Here is a 16,951-nt window from a genome sequence, read left to right on the forward strand (position 1 = left end):
TATCCGCCATCGTAAATTGCATAGTTCCACTGGAGTCAAGCAATGGTCAGATCCCCAGATGATGCAATTCAGTGTGCTCTCTGAATATTTTCCAACAGTGGAGGATTTGACCCTGAGAATTTTGGTAAAAAATATTCTATGAATATTTCAATACTGAAAATAAAATTGTGTTTTCTCAGGAGAAAAAAATATTCAATAAATTGAAAAAAAAGTAATTTAAATAATCTTAACTGTAGGAGTATTTTATTTATGAAATGTTCACTAAATAACCAACATATTCTACTACTTTATGGCTTATCCTTTTTTCTCTTATACAATTAGACAGCTTATTTATATTTCCATGTGACATCAGGAGTCTGATTTCACAAAATTCATGTTACTTTTACCAAGAATTAGTGGGATGGGTGTTTGTTTGTTTAACACAAGCTTCCATTTCTATTTCTATCTTTACAGGTTCACTAAGTTGTCTTTGATTATCTAATCTGATGTAAGGTAATGTATTTATAATAGAGCCAGGGCAATCTTTTTTTTTTAGTTGAAAGGTTTTTTGTTAATGTTTTTTTTTAATTGACAATTGGTAAATCAAAATGTTCATACTTTTCCAGATTTTCAGAGAGAAAAATGAAAAAAAAATCTCTCATTTACTTGTTGTTAGGTTTCATTCCCCCCCCCGTTTTTCTCCTTCTGTACTGCCCTGTTGCTTAGAAAAGAGGAGAAAGCAAAAAAGAAAATGAGGAGAGAGTAGGAGAAAAAGGAAACTGACAGAAAAAAAAATAATTAGTTTTAGATAGAAGTGTCATTAATACTACTACCACAAATAACTACTTTCCAAAATTGCAATGAAATGTTTTTGAAAATTGTTCAGTTTAATGTGATTTTTTTCTTTTCCATCGCTAAATGTAAGACTTTAAGTAGTTAAAAGCAGCTCCCACTGTAAAATCTAATTAAATAACACAAAGGACCCCTTTTGTAAATCCACAGTTCTGCAATCCAAGGGTTCGGAAGTGGATTGTCAAGTAGTCAATAATTTTGGTTGTTGACCTGCTAGTCCTGCAGAGCCAACAGATTTTGGGATGGGTGCTGGCTGCTATTTTCAGCTGAATACAAAAACATTATCAACTAACTTCCAGCCATGAAATTGTGAAAAACCATTGATTCACAGGGGATGCCCATGGCTGATGGGACATTTGTGGGGCATGAGATGGGCTTTGGGGTTGCAGTGAGCTTTCTCCGTCTTTAGGTGGTGGGCTGGCAGGTTCGATATTCTTAGGGTCTAACAGATGGCCATATGTGTGGTCAGAAAGGAGTTTTCCCCTAGCTGAGATTGGCAGTGGGAGTTGGGGATTTTTCGCCTTCCTCTGTGACTTTGGGTGTGATGGTACTCACCAGGATTATCTGGGTGTATCTCAGTCATTGTCTACTACATTGCGGAAGACCTCAGTGCACTGGTGCAACCCATTCCTCCTATTCTCTTGCCTGTGCACATAACAGCTTGTCTTCTGTGGGTCGTAATCTTAGGTCCAATTTCTGTTGCTTGGTTAGTGTGAGGGTGCTGAGTGAAGTTAGCAGCCTGTGCTACACAGGGGGTCAGATTAGATGTATAGCAAACAATGTGTTTGAAGGTAGCAAATGCAAAGGTGTTCATCAAGGAACAATGACTAGAAGGCTAAAGGAGTCCTTATTCTTAGGGAGGAAGGCAGAACAGGAACCAGTGGCTGGCAGCGAAAGTCAACAAATATAATTTACTCACAATTTTTAACATTGCAATTGCAACAAAGCTACAAGGCAAGTGGGGGGTCTTCTCTTGATGCCTTCAGTGCAGATGGATGTCCTTCTTAGAAGCTGCTGCGGAGCATGGGGGACATTGAGTCCCCACCAGCCACAGTTTGGGTTGCTTCCTTTCTAGCATCACAAATCCTTCCTCTGCTTGGGGCATATTCAAGTCTCTCAAAATCAAAACAGTGCAGAGAAGATCGAGTAAATAAAGGGAAAAGGGGGCTTAGTGTTCTTGGTCACCCTTTGGGCCCATCTTGTTACGTAGGCTTTTTAGTGTCTGCTATAGGATTAGAGTCATCTTAGATTTCCCCAGCCCTTTCTGTAACCTTCATTCTGTTCAGGGCGAGACAGTGTCAAGGCAGCTGGGTCGATGACTCACTCTCTCTTGGTTGATTTGCCCCTGTAGCTAGATTTCTCCCAGCTATTTCTCCTACTTGGCCATCCCTTCCTGTGGAGGTTTCCCTTTCTTATCAGTCTGCCACGCCTCCGTCACACGTACCTCACTCTCTTACCAAGATTGGGGATATAGTCCAGGAAATCTGACTAGACTTCTCTTGTTATAACTCACTGACCACCCAGAGAAAGAACCAGGGACTTTCTACTAATCGCCCTCTGTCATTTTTTAAACAAGCACCTGAGTGACAAAGGGATCTGTCATAAATATAAAGGAGGGTAACACTTTCCTGTAAACTAGTACTATAAAATCCTACTGGCCAGGGGCAAAATTCTTTACCTGTAAGGTTAAGAAGCCAGTAACCTGGCTGGCATCCTGATCAAAAGACCATAAGGGGACAAATACATTTCAAATCGGGGGCGGCGGGAGAAGAGGGCTTGTTTTGTCTGTGCTTTGTCCCTTCTGTTCTGTGGCTTGGAGACATATCAAGGAAGCAAGCAATCAACTCTATTAGTAGTATACGGTTATTAAGTATTGTAGTACTAGCGATTAGCTTACTTTTAATTTTGGCTTGTGATTTCCTTTGTCTAAGAGGCAGTTCATACCTGGTTTTGTACATTTAAGGTTTGCTAGTAGGGAGGATCTCTGTCTGATTTTTTGTTAGGTTCTGTAAAGTACTTACCATTCCGATTTTACAGATGGTAATTTTTACTTTTCTTTAATTAAATTCTTTTAGAAGATTGATTTTCATTGTTTTAAGATCCAGGGTTTGAGCTCTGTGTTTTCTGTACCAGTTGGGGAGATATTTCTCAACACTGCCAGGAAAGGGTGTAGGGTTTGGGGGGATATTTGGGAAGATAGGGCTCCGCTAATGTTTCTTTAATCACTGGTGTGGCAGCATTACCTAATCAGTAAGTCCAAGGATGATTTTGTGCATTGGGAAGGTGTTGTAACCTAAGCAGCGAAAATAACGGGGTCTCATACAAGGTCCTCACGTCATACCCTAAAGTCAGAGTGCGGGAGGGAACCCTGACGGTCTAATTCCATTGACTTTTAATGGAACGTTAGGCATTTGAAAGAATACCTCGTATTCGAGATCACTCACTCCCACTTCCCTTTCAAAGGCAGGAAAGAGAGTTCTGAAACTACCACTCGTCCTTCCCAAACACTTATCATGTTTTCTCCCGGTAAAAAGTACCCAGGAACACTGGTTTTTCTCTCTCTCAAGGAGTCAAGCAACACATCCAAGTTTCTCTGAGTCTCAGTGTAACTCAATCTCAGGTAATTCACACAAAAGAACACCTGCAAAGATTAAATCCAGAAACCTAATTCTGTTAAATTATCTCTGTCCTTGTGTGATGTGTCTCATAGCTGATATGTGATATTATACCTCCATAATAGATAAAACATTAGCTGTAGCATCATTTTTGGGCATGTGTTATATTGAGTGTGTGTAACTGCTCAACTTGATTACAGGAATTTTTATATCTCTCTCTTGATATGATCTACTGGCTCCAATTCATCTGTCATGGAGTCACCGGTCCGATGCTCTGGAACTACTCCATATGAAACCAGTCAGGACTCTGGAGTAGCGTGCCTCCTTTCTCTGAGAAAACTGTCACCAGGACAAGAAGCTTACACAGCTTCGACCATCCTGGATCCCCTTCCACACCGTGCGCTTCCTGCAGCAAGTCCACTTAGGTGGGGCTCCTAGGAAAGCTAGTGGGCCCTGCACCCCAACTCTGCAGTCAGCTGTGACTCAACCAGCATTGTAAAATGGAAGGTTTATTAGTCAAGAGAACAGAATTTGTTAGCACAGAAATCAGTGACTTTCAGACAAGTCCATCTTGGGGAGTCTCGGGACAGATGCCCTTGACTTCCCCGCTTCCAGTCCCACACTGCAGATTGCCCTGGACCCTACTGCCTGGCCTCCAGCATGCTCGTTGCTCCTCCCCTGGGCTTTGTCCTGCTTCTTGGGGAAAATGACACCTGGTCTCATCCCCCTCCTGGATTTCAGGTTATGAAGGGCAATGGCCATCGCTTACATGCAGACAGATGAGAAGCGTCACCTGCCCTGAGGGACTCTGCAAAAGTCACATATCCAATTCCCACCACCTAGACATTGGTGCAATACACAGGCAAACTGAGGTACAGACAGTATTAGTGTAGGACAGTATGAGTTACATGCAACATAACAAGATGAAAAAAACCCACTTTGTCACAGCAACTACTGTACATTGATTTATACCAGCTGGGGTTATGATCTACTTACTCCAAAGGAGCTATGTCGATTTGCACCAACTGGCTCCACGGATTTCAATGGAGATTATTGCCCTTGTTCCGTAACTTATTTATGCACATATTTCACTAGAGTGCAGGATGTGATCCCTTTCAATAGGATACACAATTCATGTGGCATATCCATCCCCTCTCTGATATGGTCTAGTTTCTAAGATAAATGATCATTCAAAAATAAATTATGTTTTTAGTTTCCTGCATGAGAATAGGAATCTGCTCATCAGTCTCTTGATGGCCTTCTTCATCTCCGCATTTCTCAGAGTGTAGATCATTGAGTTCAGCATTGGGGTGATTATTGTGTAAATGACAGACACCACTTTGTCCAGGGCAAACTTCTTGAAGGGCCGAGCATAGATGAAAATGGTGGGTATGAATATTAAACACACTACGGTAATCTGGGTTCCACAGGTCGACAGAGCCTTGCGCTTCCCATCTGTGACATGTGACCTGATCTGGACTAAGATGATGATATAGGAAATTAGCAGAATTATGAATACAATTAGAAGGAGCACTCCACTATTGAAGACCATCTGCAGCTCAATCACCCTGGGTGTCAGTGCAGCCAGTTGATGACCTGTGGGACATCACAGTAAAAATTGTCCAGGACGTTCGGCCCACAGAACGGTAGCTGGAGGAGCAGTCCAATCTGAACACCAGAGTGAGCAAATCCACCAACCATGCCAGTGCCACTATCCCCGCAATACACTCCGATCATGATAATCAAGTATCTCAGTGGTTATAGATGGCCACATCCGATGACTGCCATCCACAGGAAAAATACCATTGCACCCCTATGAAGTGAGAAGAAGATCTGGAGGAGACAGTCATTGATTGAGATGTTTTACCCTGGGAGAGAGACACAACAGCAATGGGAGTATTGACCGATGAGTCACTCACATCTAGGAAAGCAGGTTGGCCAGCAGGAAGTAATAGGGGTATGGAGTCTGTGGTCAGAGATCACCGTGATGATGAAGTTAAATTCCTAACCAAGTGTTCACATATAATGAAGAAGGCAATGAAGAAAATACCTCTATCGCAGGATCTGGGATCCCAGAGCACAATTCAGTCACTTGTAGTGAGATTCTGCTGGTCCATTTCATGGACTTAAAAATATATCTGCAATTAAACAGAAATCACAATAATAATTATGTCTTTTTGTAATTCTCCCATGTCTCCCTCTAAGGCTACGTCTACTCTACTGCAGTAAGTTGACCTACGTACGCAACTCCAGGTACGTGAATAATGTAGCTGGAGTCAACGTAGCTTAGGTTGACACTCTCTCATCAACTTACCTTAATTTTCTCGTGTGGGGTGGAGTACCAGAGTGACTGGAAAGTGATCTGCAGTCATTTGGCAGTAGACCCACTAAATTGCCTCTGTGCATTGATCTCTGGAGCATCTATCCAGGGGTAATGTAAGACATACTTAAATGACTGGATATACATTATCTAATCCGTTAGCAAACAAACTTCGTTTGGGAAATTTCTTATTTTTCAATAAACACCGTGTACTCAGCTGAATTCAGGAGAATCCTGATTCAGCAGACCCTCTTCACTCCTGGAAGTGAAAGGGAGTGGTTTGCTCCACAAAAGTATCCCTGTTCCTTACGTGTCCATTCATCCATCTCAACTTTGATGCCTGACCTCCCAATTTTTTTTTCATGTTTAGGCTTTGGATTTTCAGTCTCATTTTTTTAACCTCTTTTTTTTAACAAACTTTATCCCACTTTCCACCCTAAAATGTGGAAAGGAAAGTACGAAAAGTGGGAGAAAGTTTGCCTTTCTCTCACAATTTACCATGCAAAGAGTAAGAAGTGAAAATTTTGTATCCAGGTGAAATGAAAAGCTTCATTTCTTTTGAAATTCTCATGAAAAAGTGAAAAGTCATAATTGAAAAAAACAATTTCCCATTAAATATTTTGATTCAATCAACCATTTTATTTATAGTGATCTTTTCAAAAGAAAATGTTGCTTTAAATAAAGGAAAACTTAATTTGATTGACATTTTCAGATGAAAAATTGAAACATTGTGTGTTAAAAAAGCCCCCAAAAGATTTCCCATTTGCAGTCTGTTGATATGTCTTGCAAAAGGATGTCAATGCGCTAAAACCTTGATCATAAAGTATGGTTTCAGACTGGGGTATGAGTAGTTGGAGAGGATGGCTTTGAACGTAGAGCACTAGATGCTTGGGAGCTGGGTTAAGTTTCTGCTCTGCAACAGACAACTTCTGTGACTACAGATAACTGATACCTCTTCTCTATCTGGGATTTTCAAGGCAGAAGAAGGTTAGGTATTCACCTCTGCTGATCATTTTTGGGAGCTGGATGCTTAAACTCCTCAGGTCCTTTGACAATCCCTGCCTCTGCTCCTCCTCTTGGGATTTAATTGGGATTAGCAATAGTTTTCCTACATTGCAAGAGTCTGGGGAGATTAATCGATTAAGGATTGTCAGGCACATGGGCACCGTGATGCTTGTGGCCATGGCAAGTAATTAGGTGAAGAACTTGGCTGGAAACGAATGAAGGTAGGGGCATTGTCCATCACTCCCTCATCTAGACTTCAGAGACTCCAGAGGCTGCTGCATCTCTTAGGCTGCTGTGAAAGTTTCAATAGAAACACATCAGTGTCTACTGAATGAGATGAAAGACCAGAGCCATTAGTTAAAAGCCTGCAGCAGATGTACTCTGTATGTGCTCTAGCCAGTAGAGAGGAGCCTCATTAGCTCAGCATGGGCTACACCTTGATCAGTTGTGAAGTAAGTCACCTTTAAGCATTTTAGGACCTTCGTGTAAATGGGAACTGCTCTCAACTTTCAGAAAATTAGATGCCCAGCTGCAGTGAAACAACTTACCAAGGTTGTGGTGGATTCTCCATCACTGACAGTTTTTAAATCAAGATAGATTTTTTAGAAAAAGAAGAGAAATTATTTTAAGGGAATTATCTGGCCTCTTCTGGTCTTAGAACGTAAAATTCTGAAATGGGCCCTCTGAGAAAATTCCAGTCTAATGTTATTCAAAAGCTTAAAAGCATAAAAGATTCTAATTGAAAGAAATCCATGGTGGGAATTTCACTCTAGTTTTATCTGCAGATCTGGAAACTTCTCTGGTCCACTTCCTATCTCCAACCTGCCCCAGAGAAAAATGCATTTTAGGTCTTAGCAACTTAGAACCCTTGCCATGGGAGAAGATGAGTGACACTGAACTAGTCACGTGAAGGTCTCAGACAGTGATGGCAGTAGTGGGTCTGTGGGCTGTTATCTTCCTAACTGACTTAAGCTCTTCTGAAATCCCCAGCGAAACCTATAAACCCTAGAAAGAAAAAAATCTATCATAAAAAAGTTATGCTCTGAAGTACATCTCGCCTCTGTCAGCGGGCTTATCATTTCCCCTACAAATAATGAGCATATTCGTCGTTACTTCTATACGGTGCGTCGTCATCCACAGGCCGCCGCTGCAAACGGAGCTCCGTGACTCAAAAGCGATGCTATTGTCTCGCCGACAGGCAGGGGAAGGATCTGGCGAAAGTAACAGCGAAGAAAACACCACTAATTATATTTTCCCTTGTGGCTACAGGCTGGAGCTAGGATCAAAGAATCTGTGAAATCCCTTTAGCTCCCTGGGGAGAATCAAAAGAGTTGGCTTTGAGATGAGGGATTCTGTTGAAGGGATCATTTAGTGACGAACATGCGGATCAGTGCAATCCTCCCATATTCAGATTAGTAATGAATGATTGGAAGAAAATCATCCCTGGACCTAGCCTGCGGCCACTCACTGATACCAGCTGCCAACAGACTCGGACCATTGATCAAACTACCCATGTGAGCTGATGATTTTAGCCATGCCTTCTATCCACCTTATGTCCATTCATCAATCCACCTCTTAAAGTGCGCAACAATACTGCGAGCCGGTATCACAAGCTTTGCTAAATCAAGGTATATCACATCCCACCACTTCCAATCCACAGAAAATCTTATCTAACAAGAAGGCAATCAGGTGGTCAGGCAGAGCTCTGAGTGAACCAGGACTGTTCCGGATGCACTCCTCTCCCAAGTGTTCAAAAGGTGGACTTCCTAATGATGGACTGGTAATGGGGCTAGGTGATAGTGAGGCTATGGTCCGGATCTGCGGTTCCTTTTAAAGATGGACACATATGCCTTTCCCAAGACTCGCCTGATTGACAGGTTTAAAGATCGCCAAAGGCTCCAACTCACCAGCTCGCCTCTACACCTATTCCCTCTAAACAGCTCTGGGACAGAAAGAATAATTGACCTTGCCAAAATCACAGAACAGCCCTGGAAGGATAGGAATATGAACCACGTCTTGATACTCCAAGCTAGGACCAATCGACACACTGAATATCGACTCCAGACTTTCTGATCTCCTAGAACAATCGGGATCGTATGTTGATGCTCTGCTGAGACACTTCCGACCCTTGAACGCTCTGATTCAGAAAGGCGACATGTGCCTTCTGAAATCAGCCCTAGAGATAGTTCAAATTGGACGTTCTACAACAACAATCACCGGTTTGATAAATGGTTGGCATATTCTTATGAATCTTTGCCAACTAGAATTACATATTACAGAATATTGAATATGATCAAGAAAATAGGCTATCATTCATGTCCTCCTCCCCTTAGGTACATACCAGGCTTTTAGTCTACTATAAATATTACCAACACCTTAAAATCAGAAGTGCTTTGTAGAGGATGATATTAGGGTGACCAACAGGAAGTGAAAATCAGACACGGGTGGGGGGTAATAACAAAAAAAAGCACCCAAAAACCGGGACGCTAGAATAACGACAATCGTCACCCGTAACTGATTAAAAGCATTGAATCATATATATTTCTACCTTACGTAAACAGCTCCTAGTTGACTTTCCCCCATTCTATATAAAACTGGGTGCCTAAAGAAGTAATAGAGGCTAGTGGGGTTTCGCATAAAACACATAGCTGCCTAAACTTAACAAATTCATCCTAGGAATTTAAAAAGATGGCACGCAGAATTTTATGAATTCTTGATAGATCATTTATAATTAGAGACATACAGGTGAGTGGTCAATGATAAATAGTAGATGGGACACCAGGAGCGAGAAGAACCAGACCCAAGATCTCTTTGAATTATCTCCCAACCATACTATCCAAAGTCCGACTCCCAAAAACCACCTTCTAAATATGACACCACCACAGCAAAAGAATCCCAACCCAGACCTCATGATCTCGACCTCTTTCGTCCTAACCACTAAACCCACTCCACTACCAGCTAGAGACTGACAGATGTAGAATGTGGAATGTGAGCACCTGTTTTAACAACATAAGAGAACTGCGCTGCCAGAGGCAAGAACGAACAACCCAAAATAATTGTGATCCTCTTCTAACTCACTAGATCCACTGCCACTTCCTAGAACTAGCAGACCAGGCCGCTACTACAACACTAACTCGAAACATTTGCTCTTACCCTCAGAATACTAATTACGATACTAGGAGGAAGTACCTAACTCGTCGATGTTTCAAAAATATTTAATCCTGAACTGGGACGAAGGCAAGACTCAAAATAAATAAATTAATAAATAAGAGCCTAGACATAGAATTTAGGAAAACCACTCTCACCCACATAAACATCCCCTTACGACGCAGAACCAGGACTATAACTGACAGAATACATGAGCTCAAAGACCCAAAGAATGCTCACATCAGGCTTAATTAATATTGTAGAGTTCTGGATTCACTAACACTAGATCCACACCTGCGAAATGGCATGGAACCAGAAGTCCTGACTAATTTTCTCCAGCTAGGCCTCTCTGAACTGTTCTCTCCAGTGCCATGAACCCAACCCAGGAGTCCTAAGACTCCTTTGGCTTCACAGGCCAGTCAAAAGCCACTTCTTCTAGTACGTCAAACACTCCATACACTCCCAAAATTAGGCAAGAGGTAATTTCAAAGCCTGTTGAGTTTCCCATCCTCAAAGAAAACTAAAGAAGGAACCTCATGTTTAATGACTCCGCTGTCAGATGAACCCCGATCTCCAAAGCACAAACCTTTTGCTCCTGCCCAGTAAAGCTTAAAGGGAGTTCAGAGGTTGTTTGATCAGCTCCAGTAAGCAGCCGGGGGATCAACAGTTAGACTGATGTCTAAAAGCCCATTGCTGAATAAGATAAGAACCAGAAGGGGCTGAGAACTTCCCTCAGAACAATGTCTTCGAGAAAAAAACAAAACAACAACGCCTATCTTGATGAAATAGCCAAGGATAGAAAATCCACATGACTGGAATGTGCAACGCGAGTGGGTAGCTAACTCCCTGAGAGCACTAACATCCCATTACAGATAAGAGCCTAAATAGTTGCCCCTTCACCAAGAAAGGTAGCCCAGGCAAAATGAGAAAACTTCTCTCCCCTATGCCAGAGACATGGAGACACGTCGCTACAGCCTTGAGCTGCATGGTTGGGGTTTTATCTAGCCAGTATATCCACCGTTATTGAAACGTTCTGAGTTCAACCTTGTAGATGTCCCCTCAAAATTCCAGTACAGCTGTTGCCAATGCCAGCACCTAGAGGTTCAGCTTCCTTCTTGGGAGAGCGGGGTCAGGACATCATTTTTGCCCCTGAATGAAATTCTTGCCCCACTAGTCGCCTAGAGAGGGAGTGAGAGGGACCTGTCCACCCTAGCCGCAGGTCCCTGCCAGGTCTGACAATAGTGGTGATCCAGCTGAAACTGGCGTTCCTTCCCCTGGCTACTCCCTCCGCCCGATCCCTTGTGGGGCGGGACTCCTGCTGCCACTCTGCACAAGCAGGTCCCTACCTAGGGTCTGACTTCTTACCCACCGCAGCACTTCTTCCTTGCTCTTCAAACTCTCGCTCCAACACCAACCTTTCTGCGCTCAGCTCTCCCTGTCTATTAAGCAGGTTGGTTTATCAGGTGACGACCAGGTCCTCTAAGTGGCTTCAGGGGCCAAATCTGATACAAACTTCTACCTACAAGGAAACGGCCCTTCAACCCCTGCGTGCCCTGGCCATGCGATCATACGCCTAAGATGCCACAGTCTTGGGAAGTTTCTGAAGCGGGAGCAGTGGGTGTCATACCGTCATATGCCTTCTGCCAATTCTCCACTCATATTTACGCGCCCCAGACCCCATACACCAACTGTTTGATCAATCCTTGAACACGTCACATCCCAAAGGCGAAACAATACTGTGAACTATTTAAGAGCAACAGAACGAAGTGGATTTCCAAAAAACCCAAGAAGTTAGCATCCAACTCCAGAAAACAGCGAAGGGGGCACCTAACCCTCTCCGGCCTGAAAACCCAGACTGAAGAAGTGAGGTTATAGTAGCCCAGAGTGTTCTACAGCACAGGCAAACTGCACAGCCTTGAGAACTTATATTATGTTGAATGATAATGGTAAAACAGACCACGTACTAACATAAGAGTGGGAAGGATACCCCCACAGAACTGTGTATCCATCGAAAGAGAACACACCGCACACTCTGAGACATATTGTTCCAAATATGACAGCCAGAGCAAATCCCATAAAATCGTGGGCCAGTGGTGTAAATCAGCAGGCCCCAGAATCAAATAAACCATCATCTCGCCAGTGAAACATGGCAGATGCTGCATTCCAGCAAGTAGACCATATTCCCAGCTATAAACCTGCATAGATGAGTCAAATGAGGTTCAACTCCAGCTGAATACAATCAGTGTGCTTGTCTGATTAGCCACAGCGAGAGATTTGATCCTACAGAATGTAAAAAAAATATCCATGAAGATCTCAAACACGAAAACAAAATCATAAAACACAGGTCTCTCAGAGATTAAAAATCCAAATACATTGAAAAATATGAACAGAAAAATAATATCTTACGGTATAGGATGTTATATAAATGTATTCCATTAAAGAAGAAAAAACTAATATTAGGTACCTTCTCTCTAATCCAAATACAGGAGTTAATTGTATTCCCAATGACACAGGTCAAGTATTTATAAAAAGAAAAAACAAATATTTCAACCAAGAATTTGGGTATGATTGTTTTGTTTTTTTAACACAGTGCCATTTGTATTCTATTTTACATTTGCAACATTTCAAGGAAATTTCTTTAAGTCTAATGAATGACATTTGTGGAACAGGATTTTAACAAATTGGAACAATTTCAGACTACGTCTCTAACCCTTCCTATTGTTTTTTCATCAATGATAAGTAATCTGCACGACAGAGATGGCCTGCAGTATCACCTCAGATCAAGAATCCATTGGGGGGGGTAATCGATTCATACGAGGCCTCCAACCCTGTAAAATAATGTAGAGAACAGGCTCTGCCTACCGGAGAAAAAAATGAATCAATCAGAGAAGCTTCTGCCTGGAGAATCTCAGGGGTGAACACGTCGTTAGAAGATAAAATCTTTTATTTAAAAAGCAAATTTCCCACTCCCTCCCCCCCCGCAAATCTCACTGGAAGTCAGATGATTCTGAACGGAGATTCCAGGCTAGAACCGAGGGGCTCTGTGAAATGTGCCACGTGTTAACAAGCATGAGATTGACAAACGAATATTGAATCCGTTGAAGTGTGGTTGAAATGTGCTGCTGTGTGTATAGTCAGACGTGAATGTCGTGTGGTATGAAAGAGAGTGACCATATGTTAGAAGGAATGTGGAATAACACAATTAGTATATATGTTTTCCTCCAATACAACCTCAAAAGAGTGCGACGATGCTTTCCAGGGCCACATCCAACTAATAACAATGTCCTAGTGACCATACTGAGAATATGCAAGTATACATCATCCCTGGCCCTTGGGCAAGAAGCAGAGATGTGCCTCGGTTTGCGTCAAGCACTCTATTCAAATTATTTGGAGTTGCTGTGGTGTGAATCTGAAAAAAGAATGCAGATTCTCTTTCTCATGATCTGCAGCAGCTAGTAGATCTTACTATCTATCAATGGACCCAGGATTGCACCAGCGAATTCAGTCTAGAAGGGAGAACCATTGGGACATAGCTGACTTCCTGCATGACCACAGCCAACAATTCAGATAGCCATGCAGTCTCTTCTGCCCATCATCCCTGCTGTGTTTGACAAAATAAAACCAACGTCCATTTATCCAACCGTGAAGAAAAAAAAATCATTCCCTCCCTGTCCCTACAATTGCTGCTATGCCTGCTAATTAAGAACTGGCAAACAAAGCCTTTAAATCCTTTCTAAGCCTGTGGGGACTCATGGCTCAAGAGAAAAGGCACTCCCATTAAAGCGGTTACCAAGCGAAAAGCAGTTTGTATTCTAAGGGGTCTACACAGATAAAGCTGATTTGAATAGCAATTCACTAGGAAATCGGCGTCGATATTCGATCACGAGCGCGGGATCGGTGCGGCATGTGACGAATCTATCGCTGGTGATCGAAGTCAAGCGTGCCAGGAAATTCGAGGCAGACGGACGATACGATCCGACCATCGACTGTAACGCGCAGAGACGGAGCGATCAGACGTGGCCTAAGCAGTAGCTGTGCATGGCAAATCTCCGTGGCTGGATGAACCCTATGAGCAGGGAGACAAAGGAGCACCAAAAGACGCACTAGAGTCAGAACTGAAGGTCAATTATGCCAGTCGATAGACATCTAGCATCTAATGCGAATCAGGTATCAGGCTGCAAGACATTAGTAAGCTGAACAAAAACCAAAACAACCAAAAAAAAAAACCTGACAGGGTTAGACACTAGTCCCAAAAGTAATGGGAGATTTAACGCTGCCATACTCATCGGTATGTCTCAACGTGCAGCTACATTTGAAGGCACCACCCGATGCACACACTTACAGTCATTGCATCAGGCAGGGCACTAAAAAAGCGTGTAGCAATGCCTTTGACAATGGTCCTCAGAGCTCCAGCCACACCACAACGTCTCACACTCCAATTTTAGCACAACCGCTAGCCTAGTCACGCCAGGACGACACTTGCTCCAGATCAGTGTAGACAGGCCTTAGGGCTCTTGAAACCACTGGACTAGAATTCCCCAAAGCATTAGGTACTAACTGCCCTTTGGGTGCTAACTCAATAAGTTTGTTCCCTGCTCAGTTTGCCGTAACCCTAAGGTCGAATTCAGCCAGTGAGCATGCCAGAGGCTGGACAATCAGGTCAAGCCTCCTCCAGTAATATTATTTTCTTTATAACAGGACCAACCGTCAGGCAGACAAGAAGAGACCATGGCCCAGGGTTAAGCATCAGCTAGACGAGATGCGAAGCTGCAGCCCCGGATGATGCCTGCAGGACGTCTGACTCCATTTTCAGTTTTGGGGTTTTGGTTATCAGTGAAAAAAATGAGGGAAAGGGTTCCCATGCAAAAGCAAGCCCCTTCAGCTGGTGAAAAACAGTTGAGGGAAAATGTTGGCCCAGCACCGTACTTTCCGACCACAAGTCGCTGGGTCAGCTGTGGCCACCTTCTCATACGATGCTCATGGCCTGTGTTTTCTTTGATCCTTCGTTCTGTTGGGTGTCCTCTGCTGTTTATGTCTTGCCTACACTGAAAGGCTCTGGGAAGTGATGCCTTGTTATGTATTTCCACTTGACTCTGGAGTGTATGAACTGGCCTCTAGAACTTAGCAGTCTGTGCTGACCAGTCCACCCAGGCAGCTCTTTGCCTGTCTAGTTGGTGTTAGTCCAACATTTTCCTTCTCTGAGTCCATGCTTGAACTGGATTCTGTAACAACACCCTTCTGCGGTCCTCTGTTTACCCAACGACACGCCAACCACAGACACCATATGCTTCCATGCGGATAGTCCCATCTGCTTTTCTGCAACTTCAGAGATAATGGGGGTTGTGACCGCTGATAATGCGGATGTGACAAATGTGTTCTGGAAACCTATATTTTTTCAAAGCCTAGAAGCGTGTGTTCTTGCGACTGATATCAAGAAGATACCACAGAACCCGCGCCGATTGCTGCATACACCAAGTAAATCATACAATATAGGTTGGCAAGGAACTCAGGAGGTCATCGTAGTCCACTCCGCTCAAAGCAAGACAATCCCCATCACAGAGATTTTGCCTGTAGATTCCTAAATACTCCCCAGACAAATAATACTAATAGCAAATTAACCCATTAAGACCTAAGCTAGGTCAGTGTGGGCACTGGCAGCCCACAAGTGACCATCAGAGTATCTGATGAGTTGTGAGGCATTTGCTGATGTGACTGACAGGTATGCACCCCTGCAGCTCCGGGTTCACAGCCGGCCTAGAGAGACAGCAGCAAGATCAAGAATAGTCAGAGTTGAAGGGACCTCAGAGATCACCGAATCAACTCCCTGCCAAGCAGCCATGCCCACTCCCCCAAAACCACTAAATGTCCCCGTCAAGGATTGACTCAACATGCGGGGTTAGCAGCCAATGCTGAAAATTACTGAGTCTATCCTCCTCCTCCACCCAAATTTGATATGAATCTGAAATAGAATTAAACTATATATTAGTAGTAGCTATTGTCCCATTCGTGAATCTGTTCCACCATTCCCAGCTATGATGAATGAGCACAGCATAAATCTATATAGACTCAAACTTATTCTTAATTAAAGCAGCAAAGAGTCCTGTGGCACTTATAGACTAACAACTTTTGGAGCATAGAGCTTCGGGGTGAATTACCCACCTTCTGCGAATGCGGATTATTATTAATTAGTATTGTCCTATCTCCATGACATCTGTCAAGAGAGCATTCAAGGTTCTCAATAGATGGAATCAAACCTCTTGCTCGTGCTCACAGGCCAGCAGAAAGGAATGTAGACACACTGATCTGCACAAACTGTTGAGGGACGGTTTCCAAATTTTTATGAAATTTGTGTCATTGATTATGAATTAATGTGGGAAGCATGGCTTGGTAGTCTGACTTGCTAGTATGATCTGGGAGCAGGATCTCTGAGCATTGAGAATGGATGTGAAAATTATTGGAGGTGCTGAAACTGCATGTGATGGTTAATAATGCTTGATTTGCATGTATGGTTTCACATTTAACTTAGAATAGTCAGCCGGGGTCCAGTCACAAATAGAAGGAGATAAGTAAGATCACGTGATCAGAGGGCTTGGTTACAGGGTAACCTGGATCAAAATTGACAATCTGGATGCTATGCTAAAGCAAAAAGTCAGGGGTTGCAACATTCAGAAGTGGTGTGTCCAGTCTTCATTATTGTTCACTTAATTTAAGTTTCGCGTGCGGTAAGGACATTTTAATGTATTTAGAAGTCTTCTCTATAAGTCTAAATATTATTTATAACTATTGTGTATGTAAAATTAAACAAGGTTTCAGAAAGGTAAGATAGCTTCAATTAAATTAATGTAAAATATTGATCTTACCGCAGCTGCTTGCTCAGACCCGCTGCTGTCTGAGGCTCTGTTCACTGAGGCTGCAGAGGGCTGAGCGGGGGCCTGCGGCAACCGCCCCAGCTGGGAAAATGGTCTGGAAGCCAGAACCCAGACCACAGCAGCTGTGTGGGGCTGGTGGCCAGACCCAGACCGCAGTGCTGCTA

The 16,951-nt window shown here is 43.1% G+C and overlaps 1 pseudogene; it reads right to left on the bottom strand.

The window, feature by feature from the left end:
* Nucleotides 1-4,647: 4,647 nt before the first annotated feature.
* On the bottom strand, nucleotides 4,648-5,563 carry LOC142047784 (olfactory receptor 4D2-like; annotated as a pseudogene).
* Nucleotides 5,564-16,951: the final 11,388 nt, after the last annotated feature.

Source organism: Chelonoidis abingdonii, chromosome 14 (genome assembly GCF_003597395.2).
Source record: "Chelonoidis abingdonii isolate Lonesome George chromosome 14, CheloAbing_2.0, whole genome shotgun sequence".
Classification (NCBI taxonomy): Eukaryota; Metazoa; Chordata; order Testudines; family Testudinidae; genus Chelonoidis; species Chelonoidis abingdonii.